Source organism: Electrona antarctica (genome assembly GCF_951216825.1).
Source record: "Electrona antarctica genome assembly, chromosome: 9".
NCBI lineage: Eukaryota > Metazoa > Chordata > Actinopteri > Myctophiformes > Myctophidae > Electrona > Electrona antarctica.
The window spans coordinates 28997496-29015291 of record NC_136790.1 but is presented as its reverse complement, the minus strand read 5'-3'; the positions used below and the strand labels follow the sequence as shown (position 1 = coordinate 29015291).

General features: G+C 42.6%; 1 protein-coding gene across 2 annotated transcripts in view; it reads left to right on the top strand.

Annotated features, from left to right (window-relative positions):
- The window catches only part of ndrg3a (ndrg family member 3a), a 58566-nt gene that overhangs the window by 4164 nt on the left and 36606 nt on the right, over window positions 1-17796 (top strand). The window lies entirely within an intron of this gene.

Here is a 17796-nt window from a genome sequence, read left to right as displayed (position 1 = left end):
TATATCTCCAATATAGCAACAATGAAACTTGTTGATCACCTGAATGGCACACAATATCCTGCCATCTGATGAGGCCTGAATATAATATGTGTGTTCCTGATTTAGGACTGCGGATGTTAATGCGAGGATACATTTCCACCTCAGTGATCAATAAAGCTTGAATCCTTAAAGGGCCACTTCACCCCTTTTGCAACCAGATCTTGTTTTAATGATGTTTGGGAGACAAGAAACACTTTCCTGGGGTTTTTATGTGGGTAATATGTGTTTTTCTTTTTAGATATTTTAGTATTTCAAAGTGTCCATGGTCTTCATGATGTCATGGACACTGGGCTCACTTACTTCCAGGACTACATGTTGTCTCAGTAAGACAGCCCTCCCCTATTCACAAGGAGGAGCAGTGCACCAAAGCATTATGAGAATTGTAGTCCAGGAAGGAAGTGAGCCCAGTGTCCATGACATCATGGAGTCCTTGGACACTTTGAAATACTGAAATATCTAAAAACACAAATTGCCTACATAAAAACCCCAGGAAAGTGTTTCTTGTCTCCCAAACATCATTAAAATAAGATCTGGTTGCAAAAGGGGTGAAGTGGCCCTTTAATCGATATATCAGATAGCTTGTTTGGTAGCTTTATTTTCTTTTAACCTCAACAACTGTGAGCAATCTTTCAGTAAAACGATCTACGGTATATAGTTCTTTATAATATCCTATAATACCCTGCTATATATTATCTAATTTCAGGACATCGCTGTTTAAACTTTGGAAAACTACTCATTTACACATGAGAAATACTTTATTCACTCTCACAAAACTTTTAAAGTTCTGTTCATATCCATCACATGTGGAATTCACTTTCCAAAAACACCAGATCTACTAGCTGTGTTGTCAGTTTGTACATCTGTTCTTATTGACTAGTGACACAGTTGTGATAGTTAGGCTAGCCTGGCCCAGCCATCGTGATTTCTGGTCTAGAGGGGCGGTTGCTGCTGGTATCACGGTGGTGGATCCTACTGGTTCACCTCCCCTCCCCTCCCTGGTTAGGAAACTGCGGAGAACATTGACGTCACCAAATTTGGAGCGACGCCCCTCTGCATTAGTTAGTAGTTCACTCCCACTCCTAGTTCAGGAAATGTGGCTGGTTTGCCCAGGCTTTCCTTTTTCATGTGAAAACAAAAAGCCTGCGGTCTCCGATGCTAGAGTTAGGCTTGTTGGCTTGTTACACATTTTGTGGTGTTAAATGCGTTTCAATCAGTATATGAACGAGTGGCATTCAGCGTTAGGATAAACCTGTGTATGGACTGTTTTACACACAAATCAAGGCTGTACACACATTTCATGAACTGTGGTCTTTATACATGTTGACAAGTTTGGTGGGTGTGATGTTATTAGCTTCTCCCTTTTGGCACAGGAATCAAAGAAGGACCTTGTTCCTGGCCTTCTCATTCAAATTGGAGGTCAACAATCACCCGACCCATATGAATCACCTCTTGACAGTGGTATCAACTAGACCTAGCCTACAGGGTATATCTCTGTTTCCCCTAATCTTTATCGAAACAGTATGTTTTCAGTATTATGTCTGTTAAATGCCAAGTACAGCTATGTTGACTCAAGGCTATGTTGGTAGTGCATTCCAATTAGTTGGAGTAGTCATGATGACCAGAGAATGGCTTTATGTAAAGTGATAAAGTTACTCGATCTCCATGGCGCCACTGGGGCTGGTGGCGTGCCATGGTTGCCAAGGACATGGCCGACCTCTGAGAAGAGGAGTTGGGAGGGAAGGCTTCAATGCTGTAATGAGGTAGAGGGCTCAGCTCGGCCTCTCTCTGGGAAATTGAGTTGTCGTTAATCAGTCATTGTGACTGCCAGCGCATCCCTCTGGGATGAGTATATGAACAGAAGAGCTCTTTCTGCTGGGCAACAGGCAGCTCTGCACTGCTTCATGCGCAAACATTCTGCAAAACACCTTTGATCTATTATTAACGAGTAACCATTATACAGTGTCATCTATGCGTTGGGCCTTATTTTATTTTTAAAGAGGTAGTAGAAATACCTGTATCTTAAGGGTTTTCATGTCCCTATAATTTAAATGTATTCTATGTTTTGAAGTTGTCCAGCTTGGAGGTGTAAGTGTGTGAGTAGAGTATGAGATAGTTATCTGACTGCAATAGTGTGCTGATGGCTGCACAGCTGGCCTTCCTCATCTATCGCTGGGCCAGGAGGCCACAGCAAGGCGGTCTGTATTGTCCCATACATCTACATCAGAGAGCTCACTTTCAGGATAAACACCAAGCCTCCAGAACGGCTGACCAACGTTGAAGCGCTCGGCCCTCCTGGTCAAAGCTGGGACTGCAGGAGGGCCTGTGCATTTGGCACGAGTAAACCCTGTGCAACTGGCGTTTAACATTGAGCGCTTGTTAGCACTTCCGCATTTTGGACACTAATTCTGCTTCAAAATGCCACTGAGCAACTTGCATTCAAATGAATAGCAGGGGGTGGGGCTGTCGGACCCGGTCCACCCTCTATCTTTTATAACTCTATGATCCACACTCCACACACGCCATTTCTTTTATTTTTATTTTATTTTTGTGGCTTTCGCCTTTTTATTTTATATTTTTTATGGAGGGACAGACAGTAGGCTGACAGGAAATGGGGAGAGAGATGGGGGGGGGGGGTGACATGCACTAAAGGCCGTTGGGATCGGGAGTCGAACCCGCGGCACACTGCCAGACTGGATTACCAGCCAAGGTGCCTGGACCGCTGAGCCACGGCCCAGGCCACGCCATTTATTTTGTCTCGCATAATTGTTTCTCTCTTGTTCTCTCCCCTCCTTCCTTCTCTACTTACACTATCTGCACGAGTGAATGTGGCAGCGAGGAAATCCCCATAGACGGTTGGGTAGGCAACACAACCCCAGCGGCGCAGTGGCAGTCAGGTAGTCTATTAGGGTGCAGAGCGCATGGCAGACAGGCTGAGCCATTCGCCAGCCAGCCGGATTTATAGCCAGATTGTACCGAGGGAAGCCCGGTCAACAGCAAATAATTTATCCGGCTTCACACCTCTCTCTGACCCCATTTTATAGATCACCCCAGATTTATCGGGAGTCATCCATCTGTTGTCTGCTCTTTAGTAGTAGTAGCAGTTAGTAGTATATTATTGTTGGATTCTTTTGATTCATCTGCCTACAGAATTCATGTGATGTGAAACCTGTGTGTCTGTTTGTATTGATTTATCCATGATGCATTGCCATGTAGCTTCCACCATCCATATTAACTTACTGTTTGCCAAGAAAGAGCTTGTTCTAAAACGACAATGAGTTATATTTTACGTAGGCTATATTTTACTGTTAGGTTCTTAGCTTACGTTTGATACATGATGACTATTGCCATGTTTTTGTTCTTGCTTATACTGTATCGCTCTGGATTAAGAGCGTCTGCCAAATGCCTAGTACATTGTGGTGATTTTCCACCACTAGCTTTCAAATCAGATAATTTATCACAAAACACATATTTCTTCCTCACAATAGAGTGATAGGATGTAGACAAAGTTCCCCTTTAATCATCACTATCAGATGCAGCTTTCACTTAACAGGGATTATTTGGAAGCAGAGGAGTAGTCTGAGTGTCTACAGTACTGTGTATCGCTGCAGTGTTAAAAGCCATGGATCTGTGCTAAAGCCTACTGTGAATTAAATCTGTTACTCAGATTGGGGAGAGAACACAAGGCAAGCAATCGACACAATTGGCAGCATTTACAATAATCGAATGATATTTAACAAACTCACACTCGCTGCGTGTCTCATTTTCTAGGAGTTTTTAGAGTTCTTAGAGATGCATAAAAGTTTAAACGGTCTCACCTTTTCAGTGCAAGGCGGTGAAGGCGCAGAGTCACACCGTTTTGACTTTGGTAGGGACGGGGGGACAATGGCAAATGCAGACAAGTTTATTAGACTAGTGACTTAATGTCTGCTTGATTTAAAAAATAATCCCCTAAACCTAACCTGCTCTACAGGTGCACCTGCACCATGTTGTTTTAGCCGATGTGCGGTTTTGCCAAGGTGTTTTTTGAAACGCCTGTGCCTGTAGCAATGTGTCTTCATCACCTTAAAATTGCTATGCAGCTTAGTGCATGCATGGACCTCTCCATAATTTATGCATGAAGAAGACCAAAATAGAGGCTAGTTGACTGAGGCCATGGATGTTCTATTGATGGAAAAACATGGCAATGAGTAACGACATTCAGTACTAATCATAGCTCACATACTCTCATACAACCTGCCCCCACAAATACACTCCAGAGGCCGCATCACACGTACTGTATGATTCATAGCTCCTACTTTAGTTTTCCTGTTTGATGTAATGGTTAAATTGAGTTTCCAGGTTGCTGGACTGAAACATTACTTTATGAAAGAGGGAAAATGGCTGTGGGTTGTTCTGCAGACCATGTATCAGTGCAGTAAATGTAGCATGAAGTTATCCTGGAAATCACTGCGAATTATGTTGACCTGTGTGTGTGTGCTACTGTACTGTATGTATCATGTATGTGTGTAAGGCAGATATAGAAGGTGAAGCATGCTGATGATGCCAATGGATAGTAGGCTATAAATCAGTATGACCAGATGCTTTTTTTTAATCTCATAAAACCATTAGCAGATAAAGTGGCTGGGCTAGGATTAATGCAATTCTATAAAAGCCCTCAGAGAGTAATGACAACGTCTTATGTTATGCCTAAATTGGTCTTGCAGTATAAAGTAGCCATGCAGCAGAAGAGAGAGTGTTTATGTGCATGATATTGTCTGTATGCTTCCCATGTGTGGGCTTGTAATGTGCATACTGGTGATTTGAGTGAATTGCAGCACACTTTTTGGGGGGTCCGAGATGGTGGCGTGAATTCCGTTTGTGTCCGAGCATAGGCATGGTGACGCCCCGCCTGCCTGTGATTGGCCTACCGACACTGCCTGTCTTGACTGTCCTGCTGGATAGTCTGATGCGAGGTTACTCCATGGTGGAAAATTATACAAGTAGTATGATACAAGAGAAGGCTAACTTGTAAGTTTTATTTTTGTAGAAGAGGCAAACTAATATTGTTTATGCCGTTTGCTTTGATGGAATAATTGATTGAACATGCACGCCATAATATGATTTGATTTGGAATGTGTTAACATTATTGTACTATTACTATAAAAAGATCTATTTTCCCTTCATCTTTATCCATTTTAGTGTAATAGTATTAGTTTACTATAATTAGATTAATACACGATAATCAACACTAACACTTTATTTAGAACACACCCAAATCAAATCATAGTACAACATACGTGTTATTCAATCAAAGCAAACGGCATAAACAATATTAGTTTGCCTCTTCTACAAAAATAAAACTTACAAGTTGCATTCTGTTGCGCGTGCCAAGCTGTCATTCTCTTGTAGCCTATTTATTTCTGAATCTCACCACGGAGTACAGTCAAGACGGGCAGTGTCAGTAGACCAATCACAGGCAGGTGGGGCGTTACCATGCCTCAGCCATGCCTATGCTCTGACACAAACGGAATTCACGCGTGCCAGAGTCCCTTTAGGGGAGTGGTGGATGGGTCTCCCTTTTTTGCGCAATGAATGTATTTGTTAAAAGTTAAAGCTCTATATTATGATAGCAATCATTGTTATAGTGTTTGGCTGGTCCCTGTCTCTCCAGAATGCATTTTCAGGTCGGGATAGAAAGTGATAAGTGAGTTATCATGTGACAGGATAAACAAGTGACATTGGATTGGAAGTGGTGACACAAAGAAGTGAGCAGACAAAATTAGAACTGGAACACAGTACAATTGAAGATGATAAATATGTACTTTCTCCTGATTGGCTGAAATTTGCATTTTCTGTTTATTAAAGAGAGACAAGGAGACCGCTGTTATTTATGAAATACTTTATAGCAATTTCCATCAGAATATAGAGCTATTGAAAAACGAAATAAAATAATTGTGCAGAGCTACTACAATGATGGATAGGGAGCTTGAATAACTGTTTTCAATGTGCTCACACCAGAATAAAACTTTGTCAAAATATTGGAACATCTTCAGCAAAAAAACAATCGCACACATGTGAAGTGAGGGGTGCTCTTATCATCGTACATCATCATACATCTCATTCCGGGCCGACCAATCACAATTTGCGTCCTCACCTTCGTCTTCAATGTTTGTGTTACGCAAAGTTTGTGTTTTTCACACACTAAAAGCTGAACATTAGGAGGGGCTCAACAATGGAATAAATGGAAATAAAGTACGAGTAGAACGGCAGTATGATAAACCTTTGATAAAGGTAAAATGGGTATGATATCTTTAGCAGCAGTGTCAAAATGTGCAAGAGCAGCAGACAGTCATGTATCTTTAGCAGCAGTGTCAAATTGCCAAAAGCAAAATACACACACACACACACACACACACACATATCAAAATCATATGTCTATTTCACTTGTCCATCTATGTAGGATGTGCAAGTAACATGCAGGCCGAGAAATTTACTAAGAGAAGGGGCAGGCGTTGAACGTGAACAGTTCAAGGTCAGGGTTTTATTACCCGTCACATGTCCCATGAGCGTGTGTGTGCATAATTCATTCATTCGTATCTTGATTTAATCCGCTGCCTGTACGTAATATTCATCCAGCATCCAAGCTTGACCTGAACTGCTTTATGTTTATTACTTGTATTTTGCTCAAGGCTCAGAATTATGAATTTGTTTTTCCAACAACCGTACAGGATTAGGCCTAGTCAGTACAACAACATGCGTATAGTCCTTTTATTCATGGAGGGATCCAAGAAGAGGGTCACAAAAAGAGGTGGTGGTGTAGTGGGGGTGTTCTTATTAATACCAGGCTTGAAATAGCTACTCTGAGTTGGTGTCTTGCATATGAGCCGTGCATCAGTACCCATACTGTTCATATCTTTGCATTATGTGTTTTGATATGCATTATCCCCGCAGGATTAGCGTCGGCCTACTTTAAGTAGAGCATTGTACTCCGGATGTAGACCTGGGCCAGGTCGGGATGTATTGGGTATATCGGTAGATAAAATGATTTTGTCATGATCGCTGATGTCGTTGTTTCTCAGTCTCAGAAGATGATAAAAGGATCATGAAAGGAGCTATATAATATGAGCAGTGACGATCATGATGATGGTGCCTCAAGAGAACACTCTGTCCTACCTTTAATTAAGTAGACTGGGAGCACGGGGAGGGGATTGTGTGTGTGTGGGGCGCTCAGTTCTTGCTCATGTGTCCATCAATGCAGGATGTTGTCGGTTCTATATCACGTCAGTGGATTCTTCTGAACAGATGATAATTTAAAAGTATATCCTTTATGGTCATGTTTATGCCAGTCTTGTTTGTGTCCATCTGTCTCTGGCCGGTGGTTGTGACCGGAAGGGGGAGGTGAAAATGCCAAGCCAGGAGATTTGCCTCCTCTAATTCTCTTACCAAACGGCCCGCGTTAGAGCAATAATCTGGAACTGAGAACTTGTTGGGTTTTGCACAGATTACTGCCTCTGCAGACTGGGCACTGTAAATGGTGTCTTGGCTTGTAAACACCAAACAGAGAAATTTCTAGGAAATTGTAGGAATGTAGCTTTCGGTGGGGTGGACTTGCTTACAGACTACTGGTAATTACGAATGGGTATTTTTATCCCTGCCCTGAGCGATCATGTTTTCGCTCCTTTGAGACAGACGTCCGTCTGTCTGTCTGTGAATAGCTAATCTTGGGCACCACCAGAACCTCCACCCCAATTATTTTCAAATCAGCCGGTTAGCACCAGCATGACGTTTTGCAAAACAATTCTTTGCTACTACTCCTACAGACTTGGTCCAACCTCACGTAAATCGGTACACGCTATATCTTTGTATATACAAGGCGTAACCGTCAGATGTTTCAGATTTCATTCCGATTGCCCCAGTATGCCATTGAAGAACCGCAGCCACAAATGTTTCAAATCAACCTTATGGTGGCACTATAACGGGTCGCAACCTGGCCTGGTGGGGATCTGAGATTCTGCACACTTTTGTTTGAATGTTGGTTCACCTCTGTAGATGCAATTTGCCTGACCTATTTCTGTTTGTTTTTGATGCCTGGCTGAGTGATAAGATTCAGGTCCCAGACGAGCATAGATGAGCCTTGCTTTGAACTTTCATTAAAATAATATGGCCCTGAGCAGACAGGCGTATGATGCAACTCTTCCAAATGGGAGCAGATTACGTTTTACTTTGATCAAGAGAAATATAAAGTGTTAATTTAACTCAAACACGCTATGTGGAAGAGGAAGAACTAGAAAAAGTTCCCCTCGGGGCACAGGACAGGATAATAGCGTTTGTGATGTTGGGAGTAATATAAACTCTTATTTTTAAACTCTTATTTTTGCAATCATCTGGTGGTTGTATAACAGGGCAATAAGAACTAGAAGTGCCCCTCAGGGCACAGGTCTCCACCAAGATAATAGCGTTTGTGATGTTTGGACAAAATGTGTAGGAGTAATATGAACATGTTTTTTGTGCAATAATCTGTCATCTGTTGGTTGTATAAAAATAAATTAAATATGTAAAACGTAACAATGTATTCATAATGTGTAGTAGTGCACATACAAAGTTGTACACAGATCGGTGCATTTAAGTTGCATTTCGTCCTCTGCCTGGTGGAAATGTGTGTGCAGCCATAATTGCACGGAAATCACACGCTGTGTTAATGATTTGAGGCATTTTGTTCAAAATGGACCAATCCTACAAAGTTTGGAAGGCAATCTTAGCCAATCGGATGGAATATGGGAAAGTGGAAAGATGCGTGTTGATCTCATTAGTTACTATGGAGATGGTGTATTCCGATTTGCGTGATGTATGGATAAAATATGTAGTAATATACAGAAATGTGTTTTACCAAAATCGGCCTCATGGTGGCGATATAACCGGCAGATGTGGCATTTCTTCCTCGGCCTAGTGGGAATGTTTGCGTAATTTAATGGAAATCGCACGCTGTGTTAATGATTTGAGGCATTTTGTTGGAAATGGACAAATCCTGCAAACTTTAGATGGCAATCTTAGCGATTGGGGATGGAATATGGGGAAGCGGACAGGTCCGTATTGATCACATGCCTGTAGAGATCGTGTGTGGCGATTTGTGTGATGTATGGATAAAATATGAGTACGAGTAATATAAAGAAATGTTTCGCCTCATGGTGACGTTATAACAGGCCATTGTGAAAAATGTGGGGCAGAGGTTTGTCGTTGGCATCCAGGGAGTGTGTGTGCACAGTTTGGTATCGACCGGGCCAACTGCCGGAGATTAGCTGTACACACACACGCGCGCGCGGAGTGCAAAACATACTCTCTCCCCATGCCTTCGGCCTGGTGGAGACAGTAAAGATATAACACGTAACAGTGTATTCATAATGTTTAGTAATGTGTATACAAAGTTGTACACGGATCGGTGCAGTGCAGTTATAGGTGAAAACATGAATTGGCCTGTTATAGTGCCGAAATGTGTTTTGCCAAAATCAGCCTCATGATGCGCTATAACCGGCAGGTGTGAAAAATGCAGGGCAAAGGTATTTCTTTGGCCTGTAGGGAGTGTGCCTACAAAGTTGTCCACAGATCGGTGCAGTTTTAGGTAAGAACATGAATTAGCCTGCTATAGCACCACCATGAGGCTGTCAGGCTGATTTGAAATTTTTTAAGTTTCTTCTGTGGCCTAGTGGCAATGTGTGTGCATAATTGCATGGAAATGGCACACTGTGTTCATGATTTGAAGCATTTTGTTCAAAATGGACCAATTTCGCAAACTTTGGAAGGCAATCTTAGCCAATGGGGATGGAATATGGGGAAGCGGACAGGTCTGTGTTGATCACATGACTAGAGATGAAAATGTGTGAGTAATATAAAGAAATGTGTTTTGCAATGATCGGCCTCATGGTGGCGCTATAACAGGCTGTGGAAAATTTGGGGCAGAGGTTCGTCGTTGGCATCTAGGGAGTGTGTGTGTGCACAGTTTGGCATCGACCGGGCCAACTGTGCCGGAGATTAACTGTAATCAGACGCACGCTCGCGGACTGAGTGCAAGACATACTCTCCCCATGCCTTCGGCTGCTGGAGACAATAATAGAGACGGAAGAGACTAGATTTGGACAAGAGGAAATTTGTAGAGACTTTATGAAACTATGATGGTGAACACTGGCTGTTCCCCGAGAGTCTTAGTAGTGCATCCTAGATCAATGTGTGTGTTTCTAGACACTCAAAACCTTCTAAATATCACATGAAGGAAACAAAACTCGTCAAATTGAGAGAGATGTACTGAATGTTGTTTTTGTTTTTATAAAGTATATTTATTGGTTTTTCGAACGTTGTATTTTACCAGTACTGATCGACTAATGTCTGTACTACCGAATACCAGTTAACTGTACCAAATGAGTGATAGAAAGACAGCGAACGAGATAGAAAATATCTGCACAATTATTACCTTTTTCAGTATCGTATCAAAAAAGTAAAGGTAGTCTACAGATGTCTGTAATTCCAACAAACCGTTCAACATGGAATCACGTTCAGGATGATGAGGAGAATAAAAACATGGCTTAATAAGTAACTTATTATGGTGTGTCAAATACCCAAAAAGCTGCAAAAATAAACAAAGTACAGGAAAAGGTGCTGCTTTTGGTACCGTAATGAATTCCAGGTACCGTATCGTTTCAAATGTGAAAGGTACTCTTCCTTAGCCTATACTGTTGATAGCTGAGTCAGATGTATGCCGCCAGGTCAAAATGAGGTCACGACAGTGACATTTTACCAGGGGCCTTTCCCTGCTCATCATTGTCTTGATGCAGAAGTCACCATGGTGATGATGAGCAGGATGCTTAAAGTCACTGTTGCCATGGAGAAATGGATTAAAGGGGTGTGGTGGAGTGGGGGTCAAGGCTGTAATCTGAGTCTGTGTCCTCCATCATCACAGCTTTCCCAGACATTGTGATGGCCCGCAGTGGATAGACGCGGGCGGGCGGGCCGACGGTTTGTGGTGTGGATATCCTCATTGAACATGCAGGACCTGCTGCTGACATGGGAGCTACATGGCTCCCTTTATGCTGTGTGTTTGCGTGGGTGTTAAATGACTTCCTGTGACCAAGCATGCTCGGGCCTGTCTGTCTCTCTGCTGCTGGACAACTTTGTCCATGTTGGGCATTGGACAATGTCTGTGAGGAAATGTCTGAGTAATACAGCATGCCATGTACACATCTTCCCTAGGATTTTAAGTCTTGGCCTTCATTTGCATATGCTATGAAAATCAGTCACAGCAAATTATAGGGAGGTCGTAGCGTACACGGCCATGAGTCGTGTACTGTTAACAGCTGCTATGTGATAACATCAAAACTATTAGATGTTCTTGCCGTTGGGGAGGGCTGTCATGTCTGTGAAAGGCAACAGCTAATGAGCTTTTCAGTTCTCGCCGAAGAACAGAGCTTCTAACCCATATTGTCTCACATGTTCGGTCACTTTGACCCAACAAATGTGGTTCGCTCAAGGTTTTCTTTTTTCCCCTGTATAAACAAAAACACAACAAATGCAACAATTAAAGTAGTGGCTGGCCAGAACGGCTGGAGGTGGGGATTATCTTTATTATTATGTTGGTGTGTCCTTCCAGTAGTCTCAGGAAGAACGTCCACCCCAAATTCTTTGAATCGGCCGGCCTCATGTTGGACTTTGTGGTGCTATAACAGGCTAATGTGTTTTGGCCCATAACTCTTGAACCATATACAATAAATGGTGCATTTATATAGCGCCTTTATCCAAGGCGCTTTACATAGATTGCGCATTACATTCACCCATTCACACACACATTTATACACCGATTGCAGCGGAAGCCATGCAAGGTACCAACCAGCACATCGGGAGCAATTTGGGGTTCAGTGTCTTGCCCAAGGACACTTCGACATGTAGACAGGAGGAGCCGGGATTCGAACCGCCGACCCATGGATCATTGGACGACCTGCTCTACCTCCTGAGCCACAGCCGCCCTACAATCAAAAGGAATGTACCTGGATTCCTTGGATCATGATGCAACGCCCCATATGTAGGCCCTGCCCAAAGTGCCCATTATCTCCTCACTAGATTTCCTTCAAAACACTTTGTCATGATACTGGAATTTCTAACTTCACTACAACACCTTGAGAAATATATAAGATATCATTTTCAATGCCATGATACTAAAAAAATGCCGCAATATTGCAGGCATATTGATTTGGGATTTTTATTGAAGGCTGTGAGTGTGTTGCGCTCTGTTCTCTCTCCCTCTCAACAGAGTGCCTGCCTCTTTATAGGCAACACTCCTCCCTTCCCAGTCACCATTGCCTCTCCGCTGGCAATCTTCATTTATACTTCGCCACAGTGGTGTCACGCACCAAACCTTGCTACGCACTGCTCTATGGTGATGCGGTGTGAGCTTGTATGACGACGTGTAAAAAAGAATCAGGCTTAAAAGTGAATACATCATTTGAAGGCAATCCCGCTCTGTAAAGAACACCAGACCAGTGAGTAAATACTGGCGTGAATGTCTCAATTATTACCTCTTGTCCAGATCTCTCTGTTCTGTCTCTATTCCCCTTCTGCCTTCCTATCCATCTGTTTCCATGACACATATTATTAGGAACTTTGCATCTTTGTCCCTCGTGTATCCATCTTTTTCCTGTAACCCACAAGTCTTTGCCTTTGTGTGTGCATGAGTTCCTCTTTCTCTTGCTGTGTTGACAGTTTTGCAAGAGAAACAGAGTGGCAAGGTCTATGAACTCCTGTGGGGAGTTCCAGACCCACAGGAACGCACCCAGGGTGCCGGCCCGATTCCGGCGAGCCGCCCCGCGTCCGAAACGGTTGAGAAATGACAGTTACCGTGTGGGGGTCCCTCTACTGTACAGAGGGTACAGTAGAGGGACCCCCACACGGTAACTGTCATTTCTCAACCGTTTCGGACGCGGGGCGACTGTAACTGTACTGTACTGGCACACCCGAAATCACCATATATACAGTTAATATGTGCGTGTGTGTGCGTTAGGTTGCGCACACGTGGTGAAAAACAACCATGCTGTTTTCGTGCTCGGACACACCCACCCACATAGCTCCGTAAGGGAGTGGTTGCACCACTCAACAAGTCAAAGGTTGCTTATAATAAGCACATGGCAACACTGCCTGAAGGAAGCAAAGCGCACACACACGCAATGAGCCCCAGTACCTTGGTGGGGAAAAAGGTGGATACTGTACTTTTACTTTACACAGAATAGTGCATAGAATGTACAGTCGGAGACATGTACTGTAGGAAATGCATACGGTAGACTTCATACCTAACGCACCTAGTTCTACTGATCTTTAAAATCAATATTAAAACTGTAGGCTACTACATTTTCTGTCCATCTCTCATCCCCTGCTCTCCTCTCTCTCTGCATCACATTGCATTTCAAATATACATTTCACTAGTAACCCCTGTCACAAAATGTTGCTTCTGCACCAACCAACAAGTGTAGCTAAAATATTTGTTTAGACTTTAGAGTACAGTAGCCTATGACTATATTTGAATGACGCAGTGGGTGTGTTAACAAGGCTTATAGAGAACAGCTGAGCAACCTGTGCATTTCTCACAGAGAAACGACACAAAATCACAAATTAACTTCTTACACTAGCTTGTGTTCTATTCTAGCTCAACACCACACCGTGTAGGTTTAAGTTGCTACAGACAGGAGGCTGTTGTGAAGGCTGACCCTGGCCGCATGTCACACGGTGTTGTTAATTCCAGCATAGCCGTGGCCGAACGGATTGCGGAGCGGTCTTGATACCGGAAGGTCGCCAGTTCGAATCAGCGGTCCGACACGTTAAAATTGCCACCGCTGAAGTGCCCTTGAACAAGGCATTGAACCACTACGATGAAATGTGTTCTATGAGCAGGGCCTGGCTGGAAACAGGTTATTGAGCTTAGCCCAGATACCCTGGGTAAATATAGTAATCATTTCATTTCATCCATTGCCACTCTATTGTGGTGGCGAGCACTGCCAAACAGTGTGATATTTAGCATTTTGTAGTTGAGGCTCCACACATGCTGTGTAGGGAAAATTTAATTTATATGACATGATCATGATTTTGTGTCGGTGTGTTTGTCTACAAGTACCATAGCGGTGGAAAACTTTGTTTTTACCCTCGGCCTTAGAAACAACCTACAGCAAGTGGAAGGAGAAGGGCTTGGTCTCTTTTAGAGATCTATACAGTGAAATAATTTTCAGCTCTTTGGGAGGTATCACTACTACCTATGATATAACACATTTTTGTCTGTTTAGGTTTTTTTCAACTGCGTAACTTTGCCAGCACCCACTTTACATCCATTCCTATTCTACCCAGTAAAAACATCTTAGACTATAATGGCCCCTTCAGACTCTTTGAACAACATTTCTTCAATCTATAGTTCATTAGTTCTCTTGTTTCTTCCCAAACATCCTCACTTTTTGGATTGAAGTATACATGGGAAAGAGAACTTGGGGTTGAGCTGGGGGAGGATTTGTGGAGCTAGGCACTAGACAGAATTAACTCATGTGCATGTGCCCATATGTGTTTAATTCAATTCAAAGTAGTCCACAGGATTCACTACACTAGGGCCAAGCTGAGCAGAATATTCTATGATACAGCAGACTCCTGTACTAGATGTCGTCATTCCCCTGCAGATCACACACACACTTTTTTCTCTGCCCAAAGCTTATTTATTTTTGGACATCTTTCTTTGATACCCTGTCTACGGTTCTTGGTTCTTCAGTCCCTCCCTACCCATTGATCGCTATTTTTGGTGTGTCTCCTGCGGTAGGCAGACTCAATAAGGACCAGAAAGATCTGGTCGCATTCGCTTCTCTTATAGCTAGACGGTGCATATTGCTACAATGGAAGGGCCCTAGCCCCCCTCTCACGACATCCTGGTTAAAAGACCTGTCATTTCTTCATTTAGAGAAAATAAAATTTGCAGAGGCTCCTTGAATGGTTTCCACAGAACCTGGGACCAATTCCTCGCATATATTAACACTCTCACTGAGATTGTTAGACTTTTTTTATATTGTTTCAATACCTTTTTTATTTTCTCTATCTGTATATTTTTCTTACTTTATAGTTTTAATTTCCAATATTATTACTATTGCTACACACATTCAATTGTGCTTCTCTCTCTAATTCTCCCCTCGGGGTGAGAGGGTGGGACGGTAAATCTATGTTGTCCTTAGTTCATGTTTTGTATTGTTCCTTTTTTGTCTTTGTTGTCTTTGTATGTCCTGTATTTTAAAACCGTTAATATTTAATATCATATTGTCTATGTCCCTCAAACTTATTTCTAATGGCTTGAGCCTCAATCACCACTCTGATATGGCATTTATTTTTTGCTTCTGAAGCTGTTTTAGCTGCAGTACCACAATGTCCTGAGATGGTGGGGTGCTGATATGCAATTTATTTAATATTTGAGTCATTATAATACTGATGCTAGATAAACACACACTTGTTTCCAGGACCATTCCAAGCCAGCTTGGAAAATCAACATTGTAAACAAAGTGGAAATGCACGTTTGGAACTGAAGACTGAAGAGAGGGAGGAATTATACAAATATAGGGTGACAGTCACATTGATGACATCACAAATATGACCAAATCAGTTGAACTGTTCCTGAGAGCGAGCAATTTCCATAAAATCCCCTATATGATAGAAAATACAAAAAATTGAAAAATTAATTTTACGTTTTAGGTCATGGAAAAAAACACAATAAAAAAGTTATTAAAATAAAGAAACGGATTATGGTGGCATTTGAACGAGGCATTTTTTTCCTATTTATCTTCACCAGACTGATAGCTGGAAACATTGTGTTACATGTCCTATGTGCTCTCTACCCTCAAACTGGGGATGCTGCCTGTATATGGTTGATGCACTACTGTGTCATTATCTATCAGTGTGCCTCAAATTAGGCAATTTCAACAACAATCCACCGTACCAGCCAAGCCTGCCATCTTTACTACCCAAAATAGAGGTGCTCGTTCCACACTGTCGGCTGTTGTAGTCCATCTTCCCAACCCCCACCATCTGCCCTAATCTCCATCCATGCTAATGATACGGGATGAATATGGGACAAACTGCACAAATCACAGACAACAATCATGTTTATCTCCTGTCATCTGGGATAGAAACGGATTTCTTTACTGATTTCCCCACTGCAATCACAGGTTCATTGCCGAATCTAGACAGAATCTGCATCATATTTTGAACACCACTGATGCTTGCCCCTTCTTCTCATTTCTATCTGTTCTCGTCTCCCCGCCTCTTGTTTGTCCCTCGGGGCTAGACTAGCTTAGAATAAACATTGGCAATGGGCTTTGTCGCTATGGCAACGGCAGTGCATGTTGTACAGTAGCATGGTGAAAGTGACTGTTGGAAACGGAGGTGGATGGTGATGGTAGTGTAGAATAATGGGGCATGTTCTGGTGTTCTAGCATGTTATTTGATATGGGGACAGGTATCTTGAGCCACATGAGAGCCTTGTGAACTGTGTGTTTGTTTCAGGTTGAAACTAAAGCGACAAGCCTGGGGGTGATTGTTGTTGAGGTAAACGCACATTAGACTGAGATAATATTACACCATATTTACTAGCTAGGAACTACATTATTTTTTTCATATTTATTAAAAATAATTTGTGCAAATTAATGAAAGGGATCAATCACTTTTACATTTTAAACAGACACATTTGCCTGATTAAATTACATTCAGGGCCTGAAAATATTTTTGGAAAAATGAATTTCAGGCCCTTATACTCAGAAATGAGCATGTTCTCTGCAGGGGATTGATCAATTTAAAAAATAATAAAAGGAGATAAAGGGACCTGGAATGGGCCTCAGCCTAAATGACCTTGTTTTGAGTCGTCTTGACATTTGTTTTCCGCAATTGTTTTTCGCTACTCTTTCATGTAGTAGGTGCTTGGGTAAGCCAGTAGTAAAGAGGTCAGTGGGGTTGAGCCATCAGTCTGTCAGTTGGGGTAACACCTCAATTAGCCGGTTAGCAGGCTATGATTAGAGTTGGCCTTTGCCTCCGTCCCACTTTCTGTGACAGCCTGAGGAAGTTGTTGAGATTGATCCGGCCAATATGCTCAATCTGCTCAAGCATGCAGAGTATTTGTTTTTCTTTTTTGCCTAGTTTACTTGGTTAAACATTATTTAGTCACTACCCTGTGACCCCCCCCCCCCCCCCCCCCCTTGCACTTGAGCTGGATTTGTTGGCGGGATTTCGTGGGCCCCATCCCCCCCACTGATTGTTTTATGTAATTTGTGGGATTGTTGCTTTTCATGTCCCATCTGCTATCCTGATACTGTGACCTCTGATCCCTCTACTTTTTCTTTAATTTTTTTGCTTGGTGTGTCAGCCGCCAGCTGTGGCCTGTCCACCACGTGTTCACATCAGGGAGTTACAAACGGGAAGAGTTGCAGGATTCTTCCTGCTGACTCCAACCTGGAATGCGTCACCATCACAGGAACCTCCTGTTGTTGGTTGGCGCCTAAGGAGCTGTGTCCACAGAAAGTGTGGTGTTGTATTTCCGCTTTAAATATACAAAACAAAATAGATGTGCAGTGTTTTCCAAAGAACATGCGCATTAGTGTGTACTGGCATAGAGGGCAGGGAAGTTGTATGGTGGTTTACTCCTTAGTCTCGCCTCTTCCTCGATTTTGGTTGCTCGGTCTACAAAAGGGACATTGATGATTAATGAATAATGTATGCACAGATTGGAATATTCTT